Below are 24,154 nucleotides of genomic sequence, written 5' to 3'. Positions count from 1 at the left end.
GCTCCTGGTGGCAAAACAGTATACTGAAGATACCAGTATGTAAACTTTATGAGTGCCCAAGTTTACCTGCAACAAAATTTATTCAGTTAGCTTCATTGCTAAAATATTATATTATATAGCCAGTTGAAATCAGAGTAAACTTCTGTGGACACCCTGTATTTATCGTATAACTCTACTTGTATTCTTGTATTTTAATTTCACTTCAAAATTTATGGAATAGCAATGGGTTCCTTCATTCTCAGAGAAAGAACACTCGGGTTTCAAGTAAAACAGGAGTGTGAGCCACGATGGTGGCAGAAGCGCTTATAGAACCGTTGGAATAGAAAAAAAATTACGGATTCACCCTTAAAATAATGGAAGATTCCAGATAGTTCTACAGGACACACTGACGAGAGATTTACTATTACAAGGGTTTTTCTTTAATAATGAACTAGTAAAGCAGTGGTTTAGGACAGTGTTTAAGGTGCGGGTCTACCGAACATCTTAGCTGAGGTTGTGATAAAGCACAATATTCAATGCCTTGTAAAACGTGCGACGGTACATCCCATAAAGTTAATGTTCTGTATGTCGCATGCGAACAGCGGCAGAAAGACGGAGTGGCACAATCCAACCGTTAGACACAAGCAGTGGAAACAGATTTTCCATCCTTAAAAGAAGTTTGATGTCTTGCCTGCAACAGTCCGAAGCAGAACAAGTGCTTTTTACAGTCTCTTCTACAAAGGTAGGAACAACCTAACAACCTGAATTAACAGTCGAAAGATGGTTGTCAGAAGTTGCTCAGTTAGCCTGTTTTAACCTTCTCTACGGAAGGTGAACGCGAGTTTTAAATGGGGTAAGATGGAGTGTAGGCACAACAAGAACTCGCCGGCACGTTTTTGGTATCAAGCTAGATAGCATAGTTTCGAAGCTACATAAAACGGAACAACAGGCCTTATTTGAAGAAGGAACTGCAGGATAAAATATAACACTAATCAGTGCTTGAATTATTGTCGTCACTCTTAACATAACAGGTTTCTATTCTGTAAAAAAGCAGGATCAGGTTTAGAAAATTATACTTTTGTACAACACCGGATTTTATTTCTTCAAGAAACGCATTTTTCTAGATACAAAAACATTAGTGAATTCTCGGTTCGCTATCCTCTTTTCTCTTTTTGGAGTTTCGACAGCCCGTGGAGTGAGGGAGGCGGAATACTAATTAGATCTCCGAGTGTTAGCGATATGGCCACGAGACGATAAGGCTGTAACGGTATACGGACACAATGGTCGCACTGCTCGATCTACCGTTTTTTGTGCCATTAAAAATTACTGTTATGGGACGCACTGCTGGGGACTGGAACTGTGTAGATGACGGTGTGATAGACAACGTCAACGGAAATCCTGAGAGTGGGAAAGAAGGCTTAGCAGTACTTAGATCTTTTACTTCAGACCACCAACTTCTTGATATCCGGAGAATCTGAAATCCACGTATATGCACAGCAACGTGTCAACCAGCAGGTGGGCACGAGGATAGATCGCGTTACATTTATTCTGACCGACATGAACACGTTACCAATATAGATGATTGAGTGACGAGGCCGCCTGGATACGAATTGTGAAGAGTACAGACGTGTTTATCAGCGCTCCTTGTAGTATTACAGCAGTGAAGCTAAGTTTTGTTTTTAAGAGTGAAGTTAAGTTTTGTTTTGTGATTATATTTGATGCATCAACAGCGTGCTCGATCATCAGAGCAGGTAAGACTTTTATTTTATTTTATCTTCAAAAACATTTTCCAGACCCTCTACTGTTCCCAGCCCTGTGCAGCACTCGGTGTTGAAGGGACAAGGCAGGTCCTTCCCCCACATCAAGTCTAGATTATGGATTCACCATATGAAGATCTCTCCTTCAAAGAACTTCTAGCTATCTTTCGGCAAATTGGTAACATCCTACACACCAAATGGCCAGGAAAGATAGAAGTTCATCAGATTATGGAGGTCGAGACAGAAGACCCTCAAACCTCCGAAATTTCTCCTAGCCTCACACATGACAGCGTCAATTCCTCCGCTGCAGAAACTGTCACAGATTCTAAGGATTACCAAGAAGTCAGCAGAAAGAAGAGAAAGAAAGGGTCTCTTGCTGCAGAACCTGAATCTGCACCTGAAATGGACACATCAGCACAATCTAGTGCAAGCACTGAGACAAATATACCAACACAGTCCAAAGAGCGGATCCCACCAGTAGTCCTGCGATCGAAGGAAAAATGGTCGTTACTCGCAGAGACGATGAAGAAAAGCAACATAAAGTTCTCGTCAGCCAAAAACACAGATGACGGAGTACGCATACAGACCGAAGGAACAACGGACTACCGCCAGCTCACCAGACTTATGGACGATCATAAAATCCCGTACAATACTTACCAACTTAAAAGTGAAAAGAACCTCAAGGTTGTGATCAGAGGATTAGTAGAAAATATAACAACAGAAGAAATAGCTACTGACCTCAGATTACAAGGCTTGGAGCCAGTCAAGATTTCGCGAATGTATCGCGCAGACAAGCGCCCCATGCCTCTGGTCTTAGTAGAGATCAGTAAAGACCAGAGGGAAATTTATGATCTTAAAATAGTCTGCAACTTGGTCATCAAGACCGAGCCACTACGAAGAAAGGCATCGGCTGGTCAATGCCATCGCTGCCAAAAATTTGGGCATGCACAAATGTTATGCAGAGCAGACTACAAGTGTGTGAAGTGCGGTGGCAAACATCCCTCGCACACTTGCGTCAAGCCAAAGACCACACCTGCTAAATGTGCGAACTGCAGTGGCCCACATCCTGCAAACTACAAGGGTTGCTCTCTCCACCCATCAAACCTTCAAAAGCCTAGACAGGAATTAACCCAGCCCACTCAGAAAAATATTGTGAGATCTGTGCCTGAAATCCAAATGCAAAAAGTCACACCAGATAAATCATATGCTTCTGTGGTTTCCTCGAGTAACATTAAGGTACTCCCTGCAACTAGCAGTCAAAATTCCTCAGCAATACTAGCTGCCTCACTTGGGGAGATGCTAATGGCCTTCAGCAAAACAAATCCAAGCCAGGCCGACACCAGCAAATTCCTTAGGAATACTCAAGCCATCTTCTCCATGATTAATGACTAACCCGGCTTTAACATCAAATTCTATGCCGATAATATTCTGGAATGCAAACGGTCTAAACAGCAAAATTTTGGAATTACAGGAGCTTACAGATCATTTGCAAATTGATATTCTCCTCATTAACGAGACACACCTACGTCCCTGCGATAATCCCAAACTCAGAAACTACTCGTTACTTAGAAATGACAGACTAAATGCCAGAGGTGGTGGCACTGCCATCTTTGTCAGAAGAAACATTCGCTATAATGAGACTAAGAAGATTACGACATCTAACCTCGAGGTGACAGGCATAGAAATTCTTACCAACAATGCAGGCAGCTTAAAGATGTACTCTGTATACAACCCCCCTAGCAAACCTCTACTCCCCTCTGATCTCTCTCAGCTACTGGATACAAATGAAGCAGTAATAGTAGCAGGAGACCTCAATTCCAAGCATCCTTTATGGAACAGCAAAAGCTGTAACAACAACGGAATGATCCTCTACAACTTTGCCTTGCAGAGAAATATCGTTATTGCAGGCCCGATTGAGCCAACACATTACGGAGCGACCGGCAGACCTGATGTTTTGGATATTGCTATTTTTAACAATATTTCTCATCAATTCCGACTTCAAGTAGTTGACGAGCTAAGCTCAGATCACAATCCAGTACTCTTAAGTCTAGGGGAGGAACCTGAGCTCATTCCCAGCCAATCCCACACAAACTTTGCAAAATTCAAGACTAAAATGAACACTATTATAGACTCAGTACCGACTATTTCCACCCGTGAAGAAATCGACGCGGCAGTCAACAATCTGGAATGCAAAATACAGGCTGGCTTATCTGCAGCTTGCTCTACTTCTACCCCAGCTCAAGTAAACTTACTTCCTGCAGAAATCCTTGCTCTGATAAGGAACAAAAATAGGCTCAGACGCCGCTATCACAACACGCTATCTCCGCAAGACCGTCAAGAACTAAACAGAGCGTCCAACCTCGTCCGTTACGCTCTAAAAGATCACAGAAACCAGCAATGGGAAAGAAAACTCTGTTCTCTCAAAACCGAAGATAATTCTCTGTGGAAGTTGACTAAAGCTCTCCGTACAGATCGCTCTAACATCCAGCCCATTCACGGAGAAAGTGGTCTTGTTTACAGAGATGACGAAAAAGCAGAAGCACTCGTTCAATCCCTCCAACTTCAGTGCCGTCCTAATTATGCACAAGCGGATCTAGTCTTCATAGAAAAAATACACCGTAAGGTACGCTCTGTGCTTCGGAGACCCTGTAGCTGTGAAAATATCTGCCCCACCTCACCTAAAGAGGTCTATTCAATCATCAAGAAGCTCAAAAACAAAAAAGCCCCTGGTCCAGACGAAATTACCAACAAAACAATCAAGGCCCTCCCATACAAAGCTGTCATGCATTTAGTAGCGATTATCAATGCAATTCTGAGAATTAATTATTTCCCCTCAAGATGGAAACAAGCCGATATTTTCCTTATTCTCAAGCCTGGTAAAGCGCCTCAGATGCCACAGAGCTATAGACCCATCAGTCTACTATCATGCCTAGGAAAAATAGCAGAAAGAGTCATTCTCAACCGACTTAATGAGGAGGTGATTAAAAATAACATCATTCCGAAAGAACAATTTGGTTTCCGTACTGGACATAGCACTACACATCAAATTCACAGACTGACTGAGTTCATCACTACAGGCTTTAACTGGAAACAGCACACAGGAGCTATCTTTTTAGATGTTGCAAAAGCTTTCGATACAGTCTGGCACAAAGGTCTCATCTACAAATTAATTGCAGCCAACATCCCTCTTTATCTTACCAAAATTATTAACTCCTTCCTACAGGACCGTAAAATTCAGGTTAAGTTGCGTGGAATTAGATCCTCACTGAAAAAAATCACTGCTGGTGTCCCTCAAGGCTCGCTGCTCTCACCGCTGCTTTTTAACATCTTTGTTTCTGATGTTCCTAGCACATCACTAACCACTATAGCTAGTTATGCGGATGATATGGCTATTCTTAGCAGATCTCTCAGGCCTAATATAGCTACTCAGCGATTACAAACTGCAGCAACAAATTTAGAAGACTGGTTCAAAAAATGGAGAATATCTGTAAATGCCGATAAAAGCACTGCCATTCTTTTCACAAGAAGACAAGCATCTCATGTTGGAGAAGTTAAACTTTTTAACACAGCCATCCCATGGAGATCTAGCACCAAATATCTGGGCATTCAACTAGATAACCGTTTAAACTTTAACTCCCACATAGTTTATGCATGCAAAAAAGCAAACTCTGCAATTGCACAACTCTATTCTCTCCTCAATAGAAGAAGTCAAGTCAGCACTGATAACAAACTACGGATCTACAAAACAATTATCAGACCATCGTTAACTTACGGATCACCAGCCTGGGGGCACACTTCCCCCACAAACATCAACAAGCTACAAGTTATACAAAACAAGTGCCTCCGTATGATCTTCAACGCTCCGTGGTTTGTCCGAAATACTCTCTTACATCGAGATGCCGATATTCTAGATATTCCCACTTTCCTCCATAACAGTGCTACTGCTTATTTTGCCAAAGCAGCTGTTCATCCAAATCAACTCATTCAAGAGTCATCAAATTATGACGAACACGATAGGTGGAAACACAAGCGCCCGAAAGCTGCTTTGCTTATCGATTCTGGTACCTCCATACAACCCTAAATAGGGTGAGCCAGGTGCTCGCTAACACTTAATTCATGACTACTCATACAGATTAAGGGATCGAAGTCCACGGGACTGTAATCCATCTAGCCAAATCAGGTTATCAGGTTATCACGTTACCAATATCAGGCATATTTTTCTGCTTGACCAGGGACAAGTGTCGGATCATCGTATGGTGTACAGCGAACAGTAAACCCGGACCGTGGAGACTGAGCACCAATCATCTTGTTATTTTTCAGCAAAAATAACAACAATTCTGCGAAACGGTATTTGCATATGGATTGGAGCTGGGAAACCTGGGTTGGCTGTAAAGGAAAATTTCAAGATCTAGGAAGCAGAGAGAAAAATTCCGAAGTCTCTCTCCAAGGAATTAAGGTGATACATAAACAATAAAAAACACGGAATAGTCTGTCCTGGTCTTATACATCAGGTTTCAATGAAAATCAACCACGAAAAGAAAAGATTTTTTAGCCGATGAGCAAAATTTCAAGTTTAGGCTTAAATTTAGAAGTACAGACGCTCCAGCAGACGTAATTTTCATAGGAAAATTTTGTTGAGAACAAGGGAAGATCGAAGCATTTAAGAATAATCACGGATGGAAATATAGTAGAAAGTAAAAGTACAGCGGGCATTTTAAAGAGACTTTCACAGATAAGCAGAGCAAGCTCCAAACACTTCGCCGCAAAAATCAGTTGATATCGTGGGCTGATGAGGCCTTATCAGATTTTAAGCTGATAAGAACAGATACTACACGTGTTACTGCCTGGACTTTAGGCTAAGGTCAAAGTGTAGTATCTGTTCTGATCGCTTCTCTGCCTTTTGGCAAAGATCAAAGTCCGTATAGTGACGTCATCAAAGCTCAGACTAAGAGCAAATTGTAGTATCTGTTTTTAGACGCTTGATATCAGTGTGGGTGTCATTGAGATCCGTGATATCAAGCATCGACCGCAGATTACAGCAAACCCCGGACCGGGGCAAAGTTAAACACTTGGGAGCGGGACTAGGGTTAGGCCCTCCCTTCCCTGTATAATGACGTCACCAAGAACGTCTCGTGAGCTAACTGTGCGCTTTACATTCAAGAAGGCCGTTGACGCTACAGAACTAGCTGAGGCCTTAATTAAAGTAGTTGATGTTCAACATATCCAAAATATTAACTGTTGGGACTTTCAGAAGGGCCTTTATGAGGTCACCCTCAAATATCATCCTACAAAGGACAAATTAACCAAAGATGGGATCGTCCTGGATGGAGAACTCTTCCACCCTACAGCCCTAAGGAATAGTAATTTAAAGTATGTTTACCTTAAAAGGCTCCCAGCGGAGATTTCAGACGCGACTCTTAAAACAACGTTCCAGAAATACGGAACCGTAGAAGCAATATGCAGATCATATCTACCTAAATATCAAAACATTGAACTTGGAGACAGGATATGTATTAAGATAGTAATGGAAAAAACAATACCCAATTTTATCATCATACAAGGGTATAGCGTTATGGCGAGTTACTCGGGCATGACCCGACTTTGTAGTCGCTGCCGCCTTGACGGCCATATCGCAAAGGAATGTCCGAAAAACAAATGTGGGAATTGCGGCATCATCGGCCACTCCCAACCTACCTGTATCGAACCATGCAGCCTTTGCTCCAATGGCGACCACAGACTTTATCAGTGCACAAGGGGCAGCGTTTCTAAGTCTCCTGAAGACTTTCCTCCCCTGCCAAGTAAAGATCAATCTACGAATCCTCCTCCAGAGGTCGCAGCTATAGAGCTAAGTAAAGACTCGACTCTCCCAGTCGAAGCCAATAACATACCATCGGATGTTCCTCCCCACAGCAACATCTCCTCCACCACAATATCCACAGAGAAAGAGCAGTCAACCCCAGAAAACCATCCGGCCTTAAAATGGGGCACTGACAATGAGGACTCCTCAAGTGAAGAGTTTAAAGAGAACACCACAAACCCTCCATCATGGAGCAAAATTGCCGCACAAGGTCTAAAGAAACGCCCTGGGAGCGTAAAACAAAATGAAGGAAAGAAGACTAAGCAAGACGAGGTGACGACCTCAGAAGAGGAAGACACTGAAGAACCTTTGATGTTTCCCCTTCGTGTGAACCGACCAGAAGACATCAAAAAAACGTCGTTGATACAAAAGGGCCACCCTACATCATCACTAGGGACTACAGAACTTTTGGAGTTAGGTGGGGAGAAATAACATTCCCCAACATAAGAAAAACAACGAGGAATCAACTTAAAACTTTAATTCCAGAACTCAGTGAGAATGGTTTAGGGGAAATTGCCAAAACAATCACAGTTCTCTCTAACCTGGATGAGGAGGAACTTATTAACAAACTACTGGCGCCCCCCCCCCCAGTAAAATAAAGGAAGAAACACCCTGCAAACGTAAGTGGTGGCCACTTCAGGTCACTACTAAAGTTGTATACTAACCTTAAAAGTAAAATTTAAAATTTAAAATTTAAAATTTAAATTAATCTGTGCCTATGACGTATATTTACCGAGGCAACTATTAGACTTTTCTGTTAGGAACATAGTTGGTATACTGCAGCCTAGAGGGAAGGTTTCTACTTCCCTCTAAATGCAGGTCAGGAAAAACACTTAGGTTTAAAGTTTTACCCCCTTAAAGACGGGCTCTTTAGCCCGCGAACAGAAATGATGACGGGTAACACCGTGTTCACTTTAAAGTGATCGGTACTTGACTGATCTGTTCTGATACCCGTCTCAAGGTAATAAAATGAGTTTGAAATGGCATCGAAATACTTCTAGATCGCTCAATCACACACACACACACACACACACACACACACACACACACACACACACACACACACACACACACACACACACACACACACACACACACACACACACACACACACACACACACACACCACGCGGCTTAAAAATCAAATTTTATCTTCGTTAAATTTGCGTCTGCCCGTATCGCGCATGTAGTTATAAGTAGCGAATTTATATTAGTGGAAATATCCTTTAGCATACATATATGTTATTTGTTTGCCGTATAAAGTGTTTAATTTGAAAATTGTCTTCGTTTTCTGCAAGGAGAGCGCATTAAAAACCATAAGTGTGTTGATCTCAAGCTGAGCACTTTATTTTCAGATGAGTTACATACAATATGTAAAGTTTCTTTTTTTTTAAGTAAACATTTATTTTTATAGTAATATCCACTTAGAGGGCTTTTGCGATATGGTTGAAACGAAATTAGTGAATTAATTGATGGGGAAATAGATTTAAATGAGGAGGAACTGGTTCAATTAATAGATGACGTCTATCCAATGATGGGGAAATTCTGCCGACGGTTCTGATTGTGATGAATCCGTTAAAGAATTCAGTTTAAAGAAATAAGTAGAAAGATTGAACTTGGTAAGAAAGTTAAGAAGGTATTTTACGGATAGTGAACCCTCAATGGAGCGCTCCGGAAAAATCACGAGACAATTGGATATTTGTTTAGCTCCATATTATGAAGTTAATAAAAAATTGCAGCGTAGTGGTAAGCAAGGTCTTATTACTGGCTTCTTGATAACTAAACCAGCCGAGGTATGCAATGAGAATTATACAAATGATGTCCAAGAGATTTCAAGTGATGACGACGTCCGGCCACTCGTAAACAAAGAAAATCTACGAAATGTTAGTTTTGATGACAGTGATGACGATTAAAATATGCATTTTATTTTACCTAAAATATTTATGCATTATGTGCAATGACGTTTGCGTACAATTTGTAATTTTTATAAGTTTATATGTTTTCTTAATTCTTAACTTACATGAATTATCTGAATGAAATAAAAATATATTTGTTGTATATGTTATTGTTGTTTATATAATTAAAAAAAAAACGATTTTGGAACATAACCCTGCTCTTTGCAGGTGTGTGTGTGATGACCTTCTCCTGGTGTGTATGTGTGTGATGACCTTCTCCTGGTGTGTATGTGTGTGATGATCTGAGATGTAAAATTCATTATTAATTGCGGATCGCAATTAGAAAAGTTCGAAAAACTTTTGGCTGAGCGTTACATCATTACAATGCCCTACGAAAACCCTAGCATTTACTCGGTAGAGGGCGCGTTTAAAAAATATATATAAATTAGAGTGACAACCACTCTAAATCTGAGCCAGCATAATACATCGTATAATCGTAATATAATACGAGTGTAATATATTTAGCGAATTACTTCATATATATTTTGTGAGTTCAACAAAACTTCTTCATTGGCCTGTAGAGTGAGATAGGCTGAGAGTCAGCAGATAGTAGGAGAGGAAATAAAGATAGAGTGCATAGTGGTAGGGTAGGTGAAAGAGGCCTCAGTTGACCTGTTTTAGCTGTTTGCCCCCCAGGGGCGCTTCTAAAACGGTCGTTGATTTTTCACTTTAAAAAAAAAAGGAAAAATCCTAAAAAGGAAACATGTAACAAAACAAAGAGAATAAATCTGGACAAGGAATGGAAAGGTAAACTTAGAGGTGGAGGAAGGATCTGGCCCGAGTGATACAGCTCACAAGGAACTGCACCGCCTCGCTGTAAGCCTTCGACGCTCGGGTTCTCAGGTCCTCCTCCACCTGTTGGAGCTAAAAACCAGTGAAGCTGAGTACAGAAATCCACAAGGTGGTTACTGTTCCTTTCTTTTGTTGTGGGCTGTTATGATTCTTTTGGCCACCTCACTTCCCTTGGCCATGTCTAGTTTGCAGAGAGCTATGTAGAACGCCGAAGCTGCCTCCTCGTCTATATCCAGGGCTACCTCTACTTGCTCAGAGGTGATTTTGCTGATGTCATCAACGAAGAGGTCACCCCATTTTGCACTGACGATGTCGGGTCCATATTTCCCTGTGAGGAGGAGTTCAGGTTCTACTACTTTATCTATTGTCTCTTTAAACTTTTCTGCCACCCCAGGCATACCTCTGAGGAGATGTTTTAGAGTCTCCCCTGCTTTTGCATGAAGGACCTCTGGGTGTTCGGCTTCAGATACTTTTGCTGTTTTGAGACCTGTCAGCTCTTCTTCCTGCGGACTTAATGGCCGTTTGGAAGTTTTGGTGTTCGTCTCCATCTCTACTTCAGCTTCTTCTACTGTATCTGAATTGGCGATGTCTATATTGGCAGTGGTAATTCCGCTTTCGTCCATGGGAGTTACAATGATGGTTTTTGCATTGTCGGTCTCTTCCGTTGGGATGGTATTGCTGGTCTCTGCAATTCTGGTAGGTTTCCATCCCTTATGGGACCTTTTCGTTGTCGTAGACATGGCGGCATGATCAGGAGTGGCCTCAAGAGGCGGAAACTCTTCCTGTGTTGTGACCTTTTCATTACTTGGTTTTGTTGTTGATGTGATTGCACCACCCATCCTCTCTGCAGGGTTCTGGATGGGCAGGTGTCGACTTTGTGGTCAGTGACCCCACACTTCAAACAACCTGCCTCACACTTTTCTTAGTTGTGGCCAATTTTTAGGCAGTTGCTGCATTTTATGCGAGGGCAGTCTGCCCCAAGATGATTGAAGGCACCACATCTAAAGCACTGCTTTTTGACGCCTGGATAATTTACCACTACCCGGGCAGATCCTATGAGGACAAAGTTAGGAACTTCGGTTCTCATTTCAAGAGAGATGGTTACTTTCCCTGACTTCCACTCAGGATTGTCTGCGTCATTGTTAACCTGGATTTCCCGTACAACTCCCCACTTAGAGAATACGCTACGAATTATACCGTTGTTCTCTGCATATTCTAAGGGAAATCGTGGTATCTTAAGGGTTCTCAGGATGCTCCCAACCATGAAGGGAGATACTTTTACTTTACCACAGTCAAACCCTTGGAGATTCTAAGGGAAATCGTGGTATCTTAAGGGTTCTCAGGATGCTCCCAACCATGAAGGGAGATACTTTTACTTTACCACAGTCAAACCCTTGGAGAAGCTTTTCTCTTGTCTCCCTATTTTTGGTCACTACCTGGTATTTCCTCCCCCATAAGGGGTAAATCCAAAAATATTCTCTGCGCCGACGCAGTCTATGATAGCTTTCGCCATTGCCCTTGCCGGTATGTGGCGTCAACCTCAATTCCGAGGGTACGCACACGCGGCAGAATGGAGGGCATGACAGATGGGGGGAGCCTAACTATTCCCACCACCAAGTGTTTGATATTTCCCCAGTCTGGGGTTTAGGAAGTTCTGTAAATTTCGGTTAAATATCGTGAAACCCGATGGGACTCGTACCGATATTAACGGTTAAGAACAGAAACTATAAACTATACTCGCTAACCACACTTCAGAAATGATCCTATATACTAACGCGTGATCTAAGCCAAAAGGCCGAGAAGCGATACTTCATTAAATTATTAGTGAATAAGCCGGCAAAGTTTGGTCGATTGGTAGAGCCTCTGCTACTAATGGCTCAGTTAAGCAAGTTTGGGCGCGGTTAGTAGTTGGAAGGAGTCAAATCGTTCAATGCTGTTGGCACACTCTCCCTCGATGAGTCTTTGGACTCCCTGGAGGTGTCAAATAATAATAATAATAATTACTTGTAGTTTGAAAAGAAGAGAGAGGACTGAGAGAACTTGAAACTCTTCTAAATTAAGTATTCTAGCAATATCCGAAATCACGTAAGTTTCGTGAGAAATAGTTTCGTGAGGTTTAAATTAAATGTGCTTAATAATTAGCAAACGGACACTAAATATAAAATATTTCATAGTATTTAAAAAAAAAACATGTAATTCGAATATAATAGGATTTATATTCAGGCTTTTTATAAAATAAAAGAAAATCAGTTTTAATATATATATATATATATATATATATAAATATATCACTTCACAGGATCATTTCTGTAGTGTGATTTCTCGGCCTTTTGGCTTAGATCAAGTGTGTAGTGTAGTTTGCGTTTTTTCGTGAAACAAACTGAGCATCTGTTCATAACCGTTGATGATATCGGTACGAGTCCCATCGGGCCTCACGATATTTTTAACGGAGATTTACAGATCTTCCTAAACCCCGGACCGGGGCAATAATAAATAATAAACACTTGGGGGTGGGAATAGCTAGGCCCCCCCCCCTCGCCAGCTATGGCCAATGTTTTGCCGCGCACGCGGACTCTCGGCATCGAGACTGACGCTGATCTCAGACCCCGACTTTTGGCTAAAGCCCTGATTGACTGCGTCGGTGCGGACCAGATATTTGGATTCACTCCTTTCGGTAATGGCAGATACCAGGTTGTAGTTAGGAGTGCAGAGACTAGGGACAAGTTGCTCAAAGGCTTTCAATGTAACGGAAAGGAAATTTTTCCGTTCATGGTGGGGAGCATTATCAAACTGCTCAAAATCTCCAGATTCCCCTTGGAATGGAATATATACAATGTGATGAAAAAATAATCCACGAAGTGTTTGGTAAATGGGGTGTTGTTCGAAACATACAAATCTTAAACGATGCAGACAACCCCCAATGGAAGTCGGGGAAAGTAAACATCTCGCTCGAGATGAAAACAGCGGTTCCAAACTTCGTCACCATCGGATCCGCTAGGGTAATGGTAAACTACCCTGGCGTTAAGAAGCAATGCTTCCGATGTGGATCCTTCGACCATCTAGGAGCGAACTGCCCAAAACTGACATGCAAAAACTGCCTAACGACAAGTCACTCACTGGACAAATGTCTCATGGCTTGCCTCAAATGCGGGTCCAAAGACCACAAAGTTAACACCTGCCCATCAAGAACGCATGCAGAAAGGATGGGAGGTGCTATTATACCAGTCACAGTCTCCTCAGTAGAGAAGCCTACAGCTACTACAGAACAAGAGTCGGAAAACACGGATTTTCCAACTATAAACGAGGCATACGGCAAAATAACGGCTATAGAAGAAAAGGCAGCCGCCACAGAAACCATAGCCTGCACACCCAAGAAAGAGAAGAAGCGAGAAACAGCCAATAAACAAGCTGTGTCACATGATGAAATCACTGCAGAAGGAAAAGTAAATAAAACAGAAAACATGGAGGCAAGCAGCGCCCCCTTCAAAAGACCTCTGAGTCCAGAGGAAAAAGAGATGAAAAAAATAAAACCAGCAGAAACAGAAGAATTGGAGACTCCTCATGCAAAAGCAGGGGAGACTCTAAAGCATCTGGTTAAAGGTATCCCTGGGGTGGCAGAAAAATTTCAAGACGCAATAATGAGAATATGGGAACCTGAGCTCCTCCTCACTGGGAAATATGGTCCAAACGTAGTTAGTGCAAAATGGGGTGACTTATTTGTTGAAGACATCAGCCAAATCACCCCTGAGCAAGTACAGGTAGCCATGGACATAGACGAGGAGGCGGCATCAGCGTTCTTCATAGCTCTCTCCAAATTAGACATGGCCAAGGGAAGTGAGGTGGCTAAAAGAATAAAAGAATAATGACTGCCCACAAAAAGCGACAGTCACAATAACCATCCCATGGTTTCCTGTCCACAGCAATAGCTCTCTAGTTCCAACAGGTGGGGGAGGGCCTGAGAACCTGAGCAGCCTGAGAACCAGACCCTTTTCCCCCCATCTTTTTTTTTGGTTTTCCAGTTCTTTCTGTATAGTTTTATTTTCTCTGTACTTCATGTTTTTGTTTTTGTTCCATGTTTCCTTTTTAGGATTTTTCCTTTTTCTTCTAAAGTGAAAAATCAACGACCGTTTTAGAATCTCCCCTGGGGGGCAAACAGCTAAAACAGGTCAACTGAGGCCTCTTTTACCTACCCTACTACTATGCACTCTATCTTTATTTCCTCTCCCACTATCTGCTGACTCTCAGTCTATCTTACTCTACAGGCCGATGATGAAGTTTGTTGAACTCACAAATTATTATTATTATCATATTATTTATTATATCATATGAAGGCCAACATCGAGGTGGTCCCAAGCCCTTTTCAGGGCGGAGTCTTCCGGGCCAGGTCATCTCCCTTCTTTTCCTGGTTATATTGTTCTGGGTTTGCTCGGCAAACTCATTCCTCTATAGAATTGTCTTCCACATAGTCTTTAGATTTATTTACACTTGTTAAATTTGCTTAGTCTCTCCTTTTTTTGCCTTTTCAGGATTTTTCCTTTTTTAAAGTGAAAATCAACGACCGTTTTAGAAGCATCCCTGGGGGGGGTCAACAGCTAAAACAGGTCAGCTAATGCCTCATTCATCTACTCTACTACTATGCACTCTATCTTTATTTCCTCTCCTACTATCTGTTGAATCTCAGCCTATCTTACTCCACAGACCAATGATGAGATACGTTGAACTCACAAATTATTTATTATTTATATCATATATCTTGCCTGGCGTTGAATAATTGACTGAGGCCTCTTTACTCTCCCTCCTACTATCATACTTCTACCTTACTCCAAAGGCCGATGATGAAAGACATGAACTCCCATTCTTGAATAATCGATGATCCGATGATTTGTTAGACCAAGCTGAATGGATGTACCGGAAAGTCCACAAAAGACTGTTTAGTTAATAATAAGTGAGAATTTAACCTCCCACTTACATGCGGTTTTTAAAATCAACTGTTTTGTCAGTCCACACAGGAGGGGCAGACCGGAGAACCCGAACGGCGAAGGCCTACAACGAGGCGGTGCAGCTCCTTGTGGGCTGCATCACTCGGGCCAGGCTCTCTGCCTTTCCTTTCTGTTCCAAATTTGTATTACCTCTCCAGATACCTTTCTCTTTTTCATGTTCTTTTTACATGTTTTCCTTTTTAGGATTTTTCCTTTCCTTTAAAGTGAAAAATCAACGACCATTTTAGAATCTCCCCTGGGGGGTGGGCAAACAGGTCAACTGAGGCCTCTGTTACCGACTCTGCCACTATGCACTCTATCTTTACTTCCTTCCCTACTATCTGCTGACTCTCAGCCTATCTTACTCTACAGGCCAATGGTGAAATTTGTTGAACTCACAAATTATTATTATTATATGATGACTTGTTTTAGTCACATTCTATATTTCTGGTTTTAGTGGTTCTAAAACCACTTTTTGTAGTATCTGTTCGTAACCGTTGATATCGGTACGAGTCCCATCGGGGCTCACGATATTTAACCGGAAATTTACAGATCTTCCTAAACCCCGGACCGGGGCAATAATAAACACTTGGTGGTGGGAATAGTTAGCCCCCCCCCCCTAACCAGCTATGGCCAATGTTTTGCCGCGCACGCGGACTCTCGGCATCGAAACTGACGCCGATCTACGACTCCGACTTTTGGCTAAAGCCCTCATTGACTGCGTCGGTGCAGACCAGATTTTTGGATTCACTCCCTTCGGTGGCGGCAGATACCAAGTTGTAGTAAGGAGCGCCGAGACTAAAGACAAATTGCTCAAAGGCTTCCAATGTAATGGAAAGGAAATTATTCCGTTCATGGTGGGGAGCATTATCAAACTGCTCAAAATCCCCAGATTCCCCTTGGAATATATACAAAGTGACGAAAAATCATCCACGGGGTGTTCGGAAAATGGGGTGTTGTACGAAACATACAAGTCTTAAACGATGCAGACAACCCACAATGGAAGTCGGGCGAAGTAAACATCTCACTCGAGATGAAAACAGCGGTTCCAAACTTCGTCAGCATCGGATCCGCTAGGGTAATGGTAAACTACCCTGGTGTAAAGAAGCAATGTTTCCGATGTGCATCCTTCGACCATCTAGGAGCGAACTGCCTAACAACAATTCATTCACTGGAGAAATGTCTCATGGGTTGCCTCAAATGCGGGTCCAAGGACCACAAAGTTAACACCTGCCCATCAAGAACGTATGCAGAAAGGATGGGAGGTGCTATTATACCAGTCACAGTCACCTCAGTAGAGAAGCCCACAGATACTACAGAACAAGAGTCAGGAAACTCGGATTTTCCAACTCCAAACGAGGCATACGGGAAAATAAAGGCCGCAAAAGAGAAGGCAGCCGCCACAGAAACCATAGCCTTCACACCCAAGAAAGAGAAGAAACGAGAAATCCATGCAGAAGAAATAGCCAATAAACAAGCTGCGTCACATGATGAAATGGAGGCAAACAGCTCCCCCTTCAAACGACCACTCAGTCCAGAGGAAAAGGAGATGAAAAAAATAAAACCAGCAGAAACAGAAGAATTAGAGACTCCTCATGCAAAAGCAGGGGAGACTCTAAAGCATCTAGTTAAAGGTATCCCTGGGGTGGCAGAAAAATTTCAAGATGCAATGGTGAGAATAGGGGAACCTGAGCTTCTCCTCACAGGGAAATATGGTCCCAACGTAGTTAGTGCAAAATAGGGTGACTTATTTGTTGAAGCCATCAGCCAAATCACCCCTGAGCAAGTACAGGTAGCCCTGGACATAGACGAGGAGGCGGCATCGGCGTTCTTCATAGCTCTCTCCAAATTAGACATGGCCAAGGGAAGCGAGGTAGCTAAAAGAATAATGACTGCCCATAACAAACGACAGTCGCAATAACCATCCCATGGTTTACTCGTCCATAGCTATACTGCTCTCTAGTTCCCACAGGTGGGGGAGAGCCTGAGAACCTGAGCGGGCAAGGCCTACAGCGAGGCGGTGCAGCTCCTTGAGAGCTGCATCACTCAGGCCAGACCCTTTCCCCCTACCTTTCTATTTTGGTTTCCAGTCCTATCTATAGTTTTGTTTTCTCTGTACTTCATGTTTTTGTTTTTTGTTACATGTTTCCTTTTTAGGATTTTTCCTTTTTTTCTAAAGTGAAAAATCAACGACCGTTTTAGAATCGCCCTTGGGGGACAAACAGCTAAAACAGGTCAACTGAGGCCTCTTTCACCTACTCTACCACTATGCACTCTATCTTTATATTTCCTCTCCTACTATCTGCTGACTCTCAGCCTATCTTACTCTACAGGCCGATGATGAAGATTTGTTGAACTCACAAATTATTATTATACGATGTTCCGAATCGCTTCTCGGCTTTTTGACTAAGATCAAAGTGTAGAACTCTGCATCTTTTAAAGGACTTTCCCGAACATGTGACCATAATCCGAAATGGAATAGAAACATTCGGGGACATTCAACTCATACTGACAGGGAAAAACGGGCCTAAAGTGGTCAGTGCAGAGTGGAACGATATTTTGGTCGAAGATATCAATGAAATAACTCCAGAACAAATCAACGAATTTATTGACGCAGGAGACGAGGTGGGAGTAGCATTATACATGCTAAACTACTCCCGCGGAGATAAGTTAGCAGATCACATTCTTAGAACTCACAACAACAGAAAGCAGGAGTATTCAAGCCTCGCCTAATTCCTCGTATAGATCTGCCAAACTTGGGGGGGGGGGGGAAGGGTCTTTTCTCTTTCTTTCAGATTAGAATTTTTTATGTGAAAAGGTCTATGTCTTTTCCACACAAGAGGGGGTACCCTGAGAACCTGGGCTGCGAAGGCTTACACCGAGGCGGTGCAGCTCCTTGTGGGCTGCATCACCCAGGCCAGGCTCTTCCCCCGTTCGTACAGTACTATTCTGTTAATTTGCTGTTCTATTTATGTGTGTCTTAGTTGCTTTGTTGCTCTGTTGATGTGTGTCTTAGTTCTTTTGTTTCTCTTTTGTTGTGTGTGTCCTCCTGCATTTGTTTTTCCCCACTTTCCGCGGGCAGATATCTGAAGAGGTAACTGACCGGGGAAAAGCTGAAAAGAACGGATGAAGGGTGATAATGTCGGAGATCTGCTTGGCGACAACTTTAGTGTAGCCAAGTAGGTCGACTGAGGCCTCTTTAACTACCTACTACTTTCCACTCTATCTTTTCTCCTCCTCTCTCACTATCAAGGCTGACTCTCAGCACAACTTTTTTGAATCTAAAATGATGAAAGATATGAGCTCCCATTCTATCTGTGTGCATCAGCTTAACAGGCTGCTAACATTTCGTAGTATCTGTTCTTAACCGTTAATATCGGTACGAGTCCCATCTGGGTTCACGATATTTAACCGGAAATTTACAGATCTTCCTAAACCCCTGATTGGGGAAATAACAAACACTTGGTGGTGGGAATAGCTTAGGCCCCCACCTCACCAGCTATGGCTTTGCCGCGTACGTGGACACTCGGAATGGAAGTGGATGCCGACCTGCATCCTCGATGTTTAGCTAAAGCCCTCATCGAAACAGTCGGTACCGACCAGATTTTCGGATTTACTCCTTTCGGCGGTGGCCGCATCCAAGTAGTCGTTAGAAGTATACAAACCAGAGATAAACTACTCGGAGATTTTGATTGTAATGGAAAAAAAAATAGTCCCATTTTTGGTGAGAAGTATCACCAAGTTACTTAGAATCCCCAGATTCCCTTTGGAATATGTTGAAACTGATCTAAAGATTATCCACGACATATTCGGGAAATGGGGTGTAGTACGTAACGTGGAAGTGTTAAATGATGCAGAAAATCCCACATGGAAGTCTGGCGAAGTAACCATCTCCCTCGAGATGAAAACGCCAGTTCCCAACTTTATTGTCATTGGATCTGCCAGAGTAATGATTAATTACTCTGGTGTAAAGAAACAATGTTTCCGATGTGGTGCCTTCACCCACCTTGGGGCCGACTGCCCAAAACAAAGTGTAGAAAAAACTGCGTCAAACCAGGCCACAACCTGGATAAGGGTGAGGCAGCTTGCCTGAAATGTGGTGCCACAAACCACAAAGTGGACATCTGCCTATCAAGAACCCTGGCAGAAAGGATGGGAGGTGCCATCACAGCAACACCGCCAGGCAATACAGAAAAGAAAGATTCTCCAAACTTGAAGGCTGCAGTAGAAAGCCACACCATCTAAGGAAAGCCATAAGAAAAAAAATGCTGCCACAGAAACCATACCATCCAAACCCGAGAGAGAGAGAGAGAAGAAGCGAGAAATCCATGAAGAACCAGCCAAAAAACAAGCTGCCACATGCGCTGAAATCACATGAGAAGAAGAGAAAGAAAATGACAGAAAATATGGAGGTAAACAGCGCCCCCTTCAAAAGACCACTCAGTCCTGAGGAAAAGGAGATGAAAAAAATAAAACCAGCAGAAACAGAAGAATTAGAGACTCCTCATGCAAAAGCAGGGGAGACGCTAAAGCATCTAGTTAAAGGTATCCCTGGGGTGGCAGAAAAATTTAAAAATGCAATAGAGAGAATAGGGGAACCTGAGCTCCTCCTCACTGGGAAATATGGTCCCAACGTAGTTAGTGCAAAATGGGGTGACCTATTTGTTGAAGACATCAGCAAAATCACCCCTGAGCAAGTACAGGTAGCCCTAGACATAGACGAGGAGGCGGAATCGGCGTTTTTCCCGTCCATAGCTATACTGCTCTCTAGTGCCCACAGGTGGGAGAGGGCCTGAGAACCTGAGCAGCGAAGGCTTACAACGAGGCGGTGCAGCTCCTTGAGAGCTGCATCACTCAGGCCAGACCCTTCCCCCTACCTTTCTATTTCGGTTTCCAGTCCTATCTATTTTGTTTTCTCTGTACTTCATGTTTTTGTTTTTGTTACATGTTTCCTTTTTAGGATTTTTCCTTTTTTAAAGTGAAAAATCAACGACCGTTTTAGAATCGCCCCTGTGGGGAAACAGCTAAAACAGGTCAACTGAGGCCTCTGTTACCTACTCTACCACTATGCACTCTATCTTTACTTCCTTCCCTACTATCTGCTGACTCTCAGCCTATCTTACTCTACAGGACAATGATGATTTTTGTTGAACTCACAAATTATGTTCCGGAGATACTTACCTGGCGTTGAATAATCGCTGATCATACGATGTTCCGGAGAGAGAGAGGTCGTTCCATTGCACACACACGGTTCGGTTCGGTTGACCTCCGCCATTTTCCCAACTGGGATAGATGGAGCGTGGAATTTTGTTAGTGGGGGGACTGCGTTCGCGCTTTCCCCTTTTAACGTGAATCAAAAATCAGTATTTTAGATACTACACTATTTGGATCATGTGTTTATTATCACATAACGCGACTTGGCAAAGTGTTCATATTCATCATTGCGTAATACGTCCAGTTAGAAAATAAATTCGATTGATTAGACAACCTCGTGGAGGTCTCTGAACACAATAGGTCATTCAGTCTTTCGAAAATGAAGGCACACATCTCATTTCCATACAACATTCAGCCATCGTCCTCTGCATGATGTTGGTATTATAAAAATATTATCAGAGGATATACTATTTCCAGTATTGAGGAGTTATATGAAGAAGTGATGAATTCTAACACATCACTCTTCCAAAGGAGGAGAAAAAAAAGTACAGAACATCCTGAAAAACCCTCCCTTAGACAAAGAGATGGGCAAAAAAATAGAATAAATAAACAGTAGCAGCATCATTCCTTAATATACGGTCATTCACCGACAAGGTATCGAATATATTGAACAAAAAAGTATAAAAGTGACTTACAAATGTTTTGACCAATTGTTGTCCTATAAACGCTATAGGGACGCTTTTTGAAAATGATTATTTAATTGTAATTTTATGTTATGTCCCATTTTCAATGTACTGAGGGCGCTTATTGAGACAGGCGAAACCTTTACATATTTTTTAGAATTACCATTTACAATTCTAGGTAGGGCCTGATTTACATAAGCTAGAAAGCTATAGTTTAGAAGTTCACATTGCAAAGGATTTGTTCTTACGGATGGTGGGATGAAAGCAATATGCTACTTTACCAGGAATAATTATTATGGAACAGGATGGTTTCCCGTTGCTCTCCTTGCACTACGGTAAGTATTTATGTCTGTAGATATGTGTAGGTATGTTCATGGAACCAGCGATGAAAAACCAGTTTCCAGTAAATAAAACCCTATATCCCAGGGGTGTAGTTGGGTCAGGGCGACGCCCTGGTACTTTTTTAAAACTATCAAATTTTTTAAATTCATTATAATAAATTATAATAATGAGACTTATAATGCATTTCCAGCTTTCGGTCAAAAAATAGCAGCTTGCACTCTTGTCTTTTTCGTTTCAGAAAACAAGACAGTCTCTCTGCCATTTGGCCGTCGTATATCGCAATAATAATAATAACAATATAGCACTTCGTGCTCTGGATTTTTATTTCCAAGGTAGAGTCCCAGCCACTATTTCTTTTAGGACTATCCTTTAGGACTCAGCTTTAGTCGGAAAGACCTGATAAAGATTCCCCGCGTCCTGTGCGGGAATTGAACCCAGGTCTTTCCGACCGAGCTACGGAGGCTCAGGCTCAGTGTAGATAAACTAAATTTTATTTAGGTGGGGAGGGGTCCTTAAACGTTATGGGCCATAATAACCTTAAATCCAGCTCTGTTTCTAGGGATGCAATTTAACCAAGGAAGAACAGAAAGAAACAGCAATAGAGTTGTCAAAGACCATTAAAACAAAAGATTGGTATATTCTCATTAGAAGAATTTTGTTCTGTATACATAACTGCTGTTATGTATACAGAACAAACTGGTACAGTCAAAACCAAATCCGTCGAAAAATGGCAAATAGATGGCACGCTACGTTTGTAATTCCACAGAAGTTGGCAGGGAGAAAATATGTAGCCGAAAAGAGGTTGTGGATTCGATTTTCCCCACTACAAAGTCAAAAAAAAAAAAAAAAAAAACTTGGCAGATTTAAAAGGTTAGTACAAAATGAGAGTCATCAGTGGAGTTTATCATACTGAACTGAATAGGAACCAAAATTCCATTAGGAACAACACTGTGCTATTGTGAAATAATACAGCATTCACAAATGCTTAGACAAACAAACAAAAGAAAGATAATCTTACAACGAATTGTAATAACGAAACTGACAATAGAAATAGAATCCTAGGAAAATACATTCCGAAAATGAGTAAATGTCAGGCCAGCGAAACCTTTATCAAATGCGTTTATAAAAGGCGAATATATGAATATATATGAATATATATTTTTATTTTTTTTATTTTTTGGGAGTTCATGTCTCTCATCATTGGCCTTTGGAGAATAAAGCATGCTGAGGATCAGCAGACAGTAAAAGAGGAGTATGATATAAGATAGAGTAGGTTAGTAGGAGGTAAAAAGAGGCCTCAGTCAACCTGTTTAGCCTTATTGGCTAATTGGTCTGTAACATATAATCTCAATTTACCTGTTCAGAAAAAGGTTAAACATAGACTTTTGTCTATAGTTCACATATTATTTTATCTAAAGTAATGATTTACTCCAGTATTAATGGAGGTTCTTTTTATGTTACTAGATATAATATCCTTATTTTTATTCCAGGTAAATAATTTTTTTTTTTTTTTTTTTTAAAGACAAGATGTAAATAATAGGACGTATTTAAATATTTATTTTAAATCTAAAATAACAGGACTTAAGGTCCGGTAAGTAGGAATGAATAGGAACTTACTGAGGAACTTGTATACCTGGTACCACTGGGACTTAGAATGGGGAAGAGACTGGCCCGGGAGATGCCGCTGACGAGGAGCGGCACCGCCTCGCAGTAAGCCTTCGCCGCCCGGGTTCTCAGCTCTCCCCCCCCTTGTTTGGAGTAAAGAAACCGTGCCAGCGAAAGCTTTGTGGCTAGGGAAGACAGAGTGGTTATTCTTTTTCCTGGGGTGGGGGGATGGTGGGTTTTTTGGGTTCTAAAGAGATATACAGGGCTTGATGCGTCCCTGTATAAGAAAGCATATTGTCGGTGGTTTGCAGTATTGATTCACAAATTTAAAGTCTCCTAGTAAGTGCCTTTCTTGTGCAAGAAATTTGGGTAAGTAGAAAAAGAAACCTTTTCTTATTCTTGAATATATTAAATTTGCGTCTCGTACCTGGGATTTTTTCCGTACTTTCCAGATGTGATATTTTAGTACATTGATTAGGAAGATAGTGAACTTTTGGGTTTTTTGGACTGGTGGCGGGAATTGTAGTCGTACGACCTCTTCTACTGTCAGCATGGGGATTCCCAATGCTGTGCTGAGTCTCCGCCAGATGCGTTGGGCTGGTGGGCAAAAATAAAAGAAGTGGTCCACCGTTTCCACGTCCCGGCAGACATCGCAGAATGGGTCGCACGGGTTAGGTACATGCCGGGATTTCACCAGTTTCACCGGGAGCCGCCAGTAGGCTATTCTCCAGGCTAGATCCCGATGAAAAGGCTGTCCCCAGCTATTTTTGATGTTTCTGAAGAGAATTTCATTATTTGTACTAAGATTGGGTGTATCACGCCTGGAAAGCTGGAAGAAATCCCAGTATACTGCTTTGGGTTTGTGTGTGATGATTGCTATTCCTCTGTCTCTGAGTGTTGTGATCGATTTCACTACTGTACGGTACCACTTGGGCACCCCCCTTGCGCGGGGTCCAGCATAGTCCGTGATCCCAAAGAGGGGGAGGAAAAGTCCTATAAAATATCTAATTAGTAGGCCAGAAATGTGGTTGGAGTTTAAGGCCTTCCGTAC

The 24,154-nt window shown here is 42.1% G+C and overlaps 1 non-coding gene and 2 pseudogenes across 1 annotated transcript; 2 read left to right on the top strand and 1 right to left on the bottom strand.

The window, feature by feature from the left end:
- Window positions 1-6,425: 6,425 nt before the first annotated feature.
- On the bottom strand, window positions 6,426-6,596 carry LOC150105025 (U2 spliceosomal RNA; annotated as a pseudogene).
- On the top strand, window positions 6,573-6,800 carry LOC150105024 (U2 spliceosomal RNA; annotated as a pseudogene).
- A 13,692-nt stretch (window positions 6,801-20,492) lies between these two features.
- Window positions 20,493-20,662, top strand: LOC150105023 (U1 spliceosomal RNA). Its single transcript, XR_016548620.1, has one exon. It is a non-coding gene; the product is annotated as a U1 spliceosomal RNA (small nuclear RNA).
- The last annotated feature ends 3,492 nt before the right edge of the window (window positions 20,663-24,154 follow it).

This window comes from Typopeltis vanoorti, chromosome 7 (assembly GCF_054136105.1).
Source record: "Typopeltis vanoorti isolate ZY-2024b chromosome 7, IOZ_Tvanoo_1.0, whole genome shotgun sequence".
NCBI lineage: Eukaryota > Metazoa > Arthropoda > Arachnida > Uropygi > Thelyphonidae > Typopeltis > Typopeltis vanoorti.
Note: the sequence above shows the minus strand (reverse complement) of the source record. Positions and strands in the feature narration are given on the sequence as shown.